This window comes from Ischnura elegans, chromosome 12, assembly GCF_921293095.1.
Source record: "Ischnura elegans chromosome 12, ioIscEleg1.1, whole genome shotgun sequence".
NCBI lineage: Eukaryota > Metazoa > Arthropoda > Insecta > Odonata > Coenagrionidae > Ischnura > Ischnura elegans.
Genome location: NC_060257.1, coordinates 80,941,245 through 80,948,767, shown reverse-complemented (window position 1 = coordinate 80,948,767; position 7,523 = coordinate 80,941,245). Strand labels below are relative to the sequence as shown.

General features: G+C 34.7%; 1 long non-coding RNA gene across 1 annotated transcript; it reads left to right on the top strand.

Moving 5' to 3' along the window:
- Nucleotides 1-3,584: 3,584 nt before the first annotated feature.
- Nucleotides 3,585-4,958, top strand: LOC124169375. Its single transcript, XR_006867111.1, has 2 exons — nucleotides 3,585-4,420; nucleotides 4,850-4,958. It is a non-coding gene; the product is annotated as an uncharacterized LOC124169375 (long non-coding RNA).
- Nucleotides 4,959-7,523: the final 2,565 nt, after the last annotated feature.

Below are 7,523 nucleotides of genomic sequence, written 5' to 3'. Positions count from 1 at the left end.
ACAACTATCTTGGTTACTCTTATCAATCCCTCCGCAAATAGAAAAATATATATTTACATCGGTGAGAAGTCATGCCCTTCCAAATAACTTGTTGGAACCTTCCCATCAGTAATCCGCAACCATGTGGATGAGTGAAAAAGTGGAGTAGGGGGAGAAAAAGGTGCCTCTGGCCATCTCCAAATCAGGGGTAGTAATGGCTCGCACCTTGCTTCAAATGCTTATGAAGTTGATGCAACTTGAATAGATATATAGATTAGCATGTGTGGAATATATAATAGTACCCCTCCCTTTTGAATATCTTCAGCGTTACCAATATTTTGGATGTAGTCCATTAAAATCTGATCACTTCTCGTAATATCGTCATTCGTACATCCTCACAGGGGTGCAGCCAGGAATTAAGGCTGGGGGAGAATTAGGTGCAACTAATACCAGGGTTTGTGGGGGTTTGGTATACCCACCAGGATAAGCGGTAGGAGCGAGATTAGTAAATTGCGGAATTATAATGTAAATGGTTCAAAATGGTGAGTTTTACAGCTTTCTGATGGATATTATATTAATCCTTATGCTATTCTATTGGTAATATTAATCCAATTAAGTAAAATGGATTCTACTTTAAATTTTCTCTGAGCTCTGGGGCGAGGGGTTTTATCCCCCAAAACCCACCCTCGATGCGCCACTGGAACCTCGATCATGAATCATGATTCATAGAACCTTGATTGTGTGGAGCACAATTAGTGTATTTATTTACCTCTGAGTTTCAGAATCGGTAATGTAAAAAATGTACTGTGACTGGTTAAATCTTCGTGAAGGACCACATGCTCTGACGGATCCCTCTCAACAGCCAGGATTATCTCTCAGAGGGCAAAGAAGGGTTTGGGGAAGGGTCATGCTGAAGCATAAAATATTCCAGCCTTGGGTCTCGTGTAATTTTCAGTATACGGTACGCAAGGCCTTTGCAGGCTCATTGACACGTGAGAAACATTCTTGTTTGGACATTTATTTTCAAGAATGAAACATGTGACGATCAATTTTGGGATAAACTTGACTGATGAGAATTTCAGCTCAAAGCTCATGCTAATGACATTTTAGGCAAGAAATGTCAGTTTTTTGGCATTCAAAGTACAATTGCTACTCATAGAGTTGGTCACATTTAGTCCATTTTTAATATTTTTAAACTATTAAAATTATAAATCCCATATTTTTTTAAATTTTATTTATTTAAATAATAAAAAAATTGCAAGTTCCGATATTTAGACTCCGAGTGAGTTAGTCCGCTACCAAAGTGCTGTTTGATACGTAAAATAAAATTTGTTCCACACAACCCATTTCATATATTGACCCAAGCTTCGACAACTCAATAAGCATTTAAGCGAGGATCGTGGGATAGATACCCCTGTTTTGGATTGGATTTCGTTCTGTAACCTGTTCTGTTCGTCCTCAGTCTGTCTGTAGCCAAAATGTAAAATATACCCATTTCATTAAGCAATGGATTACCTTCTGTATAAAAGCTTCCACCTTGATCTTGTTACTGATCAGTTTTATCTAATGCTTAATATTTATAGTTCTCTTAAAGTTATACCTTAAATTTTTTAGATAACTTTAATTTCATTTGTCTAAAAAAATTAATACATAGTGTAGAATTTACAAAGCATTTGAGAGTGTATTAGGTCATAAAATACTTTTCTATCCCATGTGTTGCAAACTAAAATCAATATTTGAAGAAGTTATTTAGCGGAAAATATCACGCAGAAATATGGGCACATTTTATTTAAAAATATTAAAAATGACATCATAAACTTAAATATCTTAAGTCATGAGTGTTTGTTGCACCATTGAAAACCTTGGTGTCAAATGAAGATATAATCAAGCAATGTCCCGAGCGCAATGTAAAATCTATCTTAAGAACTGCAAGTGTCAGTTCTAAAAAGTAATTGTAGAAATCTATACAAACAAACTATGGAAGGGTATACCAATCCGCACTCCATGGAATTCAATTCTTTGGGTCAAATGACAACCCCCTATGAAATTTTTGTGTTCTACTTTCCAAAAATCAAAAATGCTCAAATGACTGGACTAAAAATTACATTATTCATTTCCAAGTAAGCATTATTTCTCATGCCCTTTTATAATTACCTTTTTATGTTATTGTTGAGTACATTCGATGATTTTCCTACAGTAGGGGGAGTACAGTAGTCTTCAACCATGGGCCCGGAAGTAGCAGCTTTTGGAAGAAGGAAATTGTAGACTGCCTTACATTGCTTTTTATGGAAAGTGACTTAGGAACTCAGCAAAATGAAGAATGGATCTAATTACATAAAGTGAAACTTGAAGATCTGAAGCCTCAAGACTTGAAATTACAAGAGGCACATTCTGTGTTTGAAGACTCAAGTATTGAAGATAGGCCGTAGGCAGACGACTTTATTTTGTTGGATATTTTGTATGTGTTTAAAATGTATATGCCTTTTTCATTTTTTTGGTAACTGTGTTTTGCTGTGAATGAGAGAATGTGATTAAGTGTGAGTGTGAGAATGTGATATAGTGGGATTGAGAGTATTTTATTGGGGGTGAATTATATGGAGTGAATGACCTATCCCAGGTAAAAATATTTGGTCTGTAACTAATCTGGATCTGGTCTGTAACTGGTCTGAAAGGCTAAATTTTGTTCTGTAACTGGTCTGTAACAGAACTGGACTGGTCTGGATTTCAGAGAGGCAAAGGAAAATGGTCTGCAACTGGTCTGGAATTCTGGTCTGTAACTGTACTGTAATTTTCGATGGTCTGCATCTAGTCTGGATCTATTCTGTAACTATGCTGAAATATTCTATGAGTTTCAACTGGTCTGGAACTATTCTGGAAAAATTCCAAGTGAGTCAACTGGTCTGGATTCTGATGTGACATGAGATCTGATATTTTATTTGGTCATCTGCAATTGCTCTTAAATTTATTTGTAACAGTGAAATTACTATAATGTATATCAGGCATTGATACTTAATGGAACTAGGAATCCTGGGCTATGGAGTGGTCAATTTCTAATGTCCATTAATTTTTTTTCAAGAAGGGTTACAGTTTTATATTTGTTATTTCATAGATGAATTTCACATGGGTTCAAAGGTACCCATCTGCCCATAATCATGGCTTGTGGAGAGTTGCGTTATTTGGATGGCATTAGAAAGGGCTGCACCATAATATTGAGACTAATATCAGAAGTACTTCTGATATTAGTCTCAATTTATGACACAAACTTTAAGCATTTAAGCAAACTTGGTAAGATAGTAAAAAATGAATATGCGAGGTAAAAATAAATATTACTTCTAAATGATTGCACAAGCAATGAAAGTTGAAATATCAAATAGGGTTTTTCAAAGTAGTTAGCAGTCAAAATAATTTGCAATGGTTCATTCTAATTCCAATGTATTTACCAATTTCAGGCAAAACTTTTTGCCCGCAACTTCCACCCATGGCACTACTTTTCCTTAGATCTCCTTCACTCACCAAACATCTACACTTACATGTTACATACTATCATACCTATATCTTTAAAAAAATTGAATTGCATTTCTGTAGGGAAGGGGTGCAGTTAATGAGCTGATTTTAAGAAAAATTTAATAACTTCCAGCTAGTAGCGCTTACACACTTTATTTGGGCTATGGAAGCATAAAATAATATACTTAAGTGCAAAATCTCCCCCTCAAATGCAAATGGATCTCAATTCAGAACACCGTGTATAAAATGGTAATAAGGTGAACGTAATGCATCAATACAGTAACCCATTAAAATTAAAGCATTTGTTGAAGAGGAAAATATCTGGAAAGTCCCCCAGGTACCTCGTGAAGGTACACCTCGCACCTATAAGAAGCAGAGGGAGCTTCTCTTCTTAAATTTCTCTGGAGCAGGCGCACCTGCTCCAGAGAAATTTAGCTCTGTAAAAGAATGTAGTAACTGCGGTAAATACATATTTTGCGAATTAAAAATTTGAGTTACAATTTTTTCCCATTATATAACGTACTTATAACGTATTAAAAATCGTATTTTGAAACTTGCGCCAAAACAACTGGCGGCCATCTTCTACACCACGTGACCTAACAGCCATTGGCACTGGAATTATGTTTACACTCGTAGAATACAGTAGTTTCAGACTTCGTGGATTAATCTGTGCCTTAAAACAGTATTTTACAAGCAACTGTGTGTTTAAGAACGTGTGGATGAGGAAAATATAACGTTTTTCAAAGTGAAAACCTCCAAAAAGGAATCGAAAAAAGTACTGTTTCATGCCAATTGCATACTATCACAATGCAATCAACGCCAGATAAAGTTTTTATTCACCGGGTTTGCGGAAAAAGTGGCTCCTTGCAGCACGTAAAGATTTAAAGAAGATGCCTTGTCAGCATCAACCCATCTCTGCTGCGCTGACTATTTCAATGTAAGTACATGGAAATATATTTTTACAATCGATAGTAAATCAACGAACTTGAGTATCAACAATTTTTAGGACTACTGCAATTAATGAACTACTGCTTTCAACCCAATAGTTATATAAGATTATTTATTACTACGTTCTCACTGTGATTACAATTTAGGTTGATATTTGGCTTAACTTGTGTATTTAAAATACAATTCATTCAGATCGATTAAGTTGAAATATTTCAAGTTAGTGTTCTCGCGTTAGAAACCACATTGTTAGCAGTTTTTCATGGCATAAAAGTATTAGTCTCACTATAAATTCATTCGTGCATGAAGTTTTTTTCTTGAAATTGAATAACCATATTAGAGAATATGTGGAACAATTTTAAGTTACTTTAAGTACTTATTACTTAGCTGGTTATTAAATGTTACAATTCTCATTTTCCAGGATTGATGGCGATGGACACTAGACGTTTTCTCTACTACAATACATGTTAACTGTGTTACTAATACTAGAGAATGTTTTGAGTACATCAATAAATGTTAAATTGCCTGTATGGATTTATTTTATTGCATGAAAATCATCCACCTCCATACGAATCGAAAATTTCCCGTTGCAGGGGATATGTTATTGATGGTTTGTCAAAAGTCATATGCTAACATGTTTTATCAACTTAGATGGGAGTTCACAGCTGAAATGCAGTTGCCATGTGTGAGTACAATGAATATCTTACGATCGGGTTGACATTTGTTAAATTCTGAATTCCATTTGCACTCATACTGGTATAATCTGGAGATACATCAACTCTGAGCTTTTGATTGTAGTAAGAATTACTTAACTTTCTTGCCCCTTACTGCTGAAGACATCCATAGAGATGTATCGTCGCTTTTCAAAATTTACAATGTATTAAATTGATTATGTAAGAATGCTATTGTAACAATTGAAGATTACTGCTATCCAGTATGCCTTTATCTCTGTCATATTTGGCTGGCTGAGAAATGCCTTCAGTATGCTTCTCAGATTTATTTGTTTAGGCTGTTCCCTTTTCCTTACTAGCTGAACTGAACCAGTCAGATCAATGAGATTGACTGATCTTTTAGTTATCCTGAGTCTCAGGTTAAGTAGTATAAACCAACTAGTCACTAGAACAGATTAGTTCCAGACCACAGTCCCCCTTAGAACAGACCAGTTCCAGAGCAGTACAGACCAGTTACAGACCTGGGTCCAGACCAGTTTACCCACCCGTTGTCCAGACCAGTTGCAGACCAAACTGGTCTGGAGCAATGTTTCAATTTCTTCCCAGTTCCAGACCAGCTACAGACCTTTAGCTCCACCCGTGTTCCAGACCTGTTCCAGCTCAGTTACAGACCAAATATTTTTACCTGGGATGTCAATTAGAGTGAATGTGATTATATCATCAGGCGTGAATGACAGTGCTATTTTGTGTGAATGAAAGTATAATATTTTGTGTGAATGATGGTATGTTCTTTGGTGTGAATTAGGTCATTAATTTAGTATGAATGAGGTTATGTTTGTTATGTGGTGTGAATGAAGTATTAGTCTACTATGAATTTGAGTGTGTTACTTAGTGTGAATGATGACATGCTATTTAGTATTTCTTTTAATATTGGTATATGATTTAGTGTGAAATACGGTATACTATCTGGTGTGAATGATGGTATTAATTTAGTGCGATTTAGAGTATTTCATATAGTGTGAAAGACAGTGTTATTTTGTGTGAATGAGGATATGTTATTTTGTGTATGAAAGGCGATAAGTCATTTGGTGTGAATGAGGATATTATAAGTTAGTGGGAATGAGTGTGTGTAATTTAGTGTGAATGATATAACGTATCCCATATAGTGTGAATGAAAGTGTTAATTTAGAATCAATGGGAGTGTGCTATTTAGTGTGAATGATATGTTTTTTTGAGTGAGCAATGGTATTTGATTTAGTATGAATGACAGTGTTATTTTGTGTGAATGAAGTATATCCTTTAGTATGATTGATAGTATGTTCTTTGGTGTGAATTAGGTCGTTAATTTAGTATGAATGAGATAATGTTTGGTATATGGTGTGAATGAATTATTAATTTAGTATGAATGTGAGTGTGTTACTTAGTTTGAATGATGACATGTTATTTAGTGTTAATATTGGTATGTGATTTAGTGTGAAATACGGTATACTATTTGGTGTGAATGAGTTAACCTAAGAGAGTATTACTTTAATGCGAATTAGACTATTTCATATAGTGTGAATGGCAGTTTTATATTGTGTTAAATGCGGTGTATTATTAGGTGTGAATGAGGGTGTTTATTTAGCGTGAATATTAGTACGTGATCTAGTGTGAATGAGTGAATGTTATTCAGTGTGAATGCCTATGCATAATTGGGAATGAAAGTAGGTAATTTAGCATGAATGAGTATGTGTTATTTAGTGTTAATGACGGTATTGATTTTGTGTGAATGTGTGTGCGCTGTTTAATGCGAAAGTTGGTTCATTTGGTGTGAATTTTGGTACATGTATTGTGTGAATGAGTGAACATTGGTATTGAATATTGTGTAAATGAGAGTATGATATAAACTGTAAATGAGGGTATACATTAAGTGTGAATATTGGTATGCAATTCAGTGTGATTGGGACTAATTTTTTAGTATGAATGAGACTTTTGGTAGTGTAGAGTAGTGCATGTCCCCCTCAAATCCAACTGCGTCCTCAACGTGGAGAGGGGGTGTAACAGCGGACAGTCATGTTTCACTGACGTTTTGAAGACAACCAATAGAAAATTGCCACATTTTATTAATCACTTTTCTTGCTAATATTTCTCACAGTATTAGCGGACTCCTTTGAGCAAATTGGAATGCTTAAATTATTTTAAAATGTAAAACTCATGAATTAGTTTTTATGCATGACTTTCCGCTGGCTAATGCAGTTGGTGATGTAAGTGTATGTATTTATCGTGATGTCTATTAAATTATTTCCATTTGTCAGAGTTCTGATTGACTCAGTTTTATTCTCAAGTGATTTCAATTTTTTTATTCACGAATTTGTAAGTCTTGTTGTAAAAACCATCTGTATTAATTAATTTGTCAATTTTATTTGCAATAAATTATATTTTTAT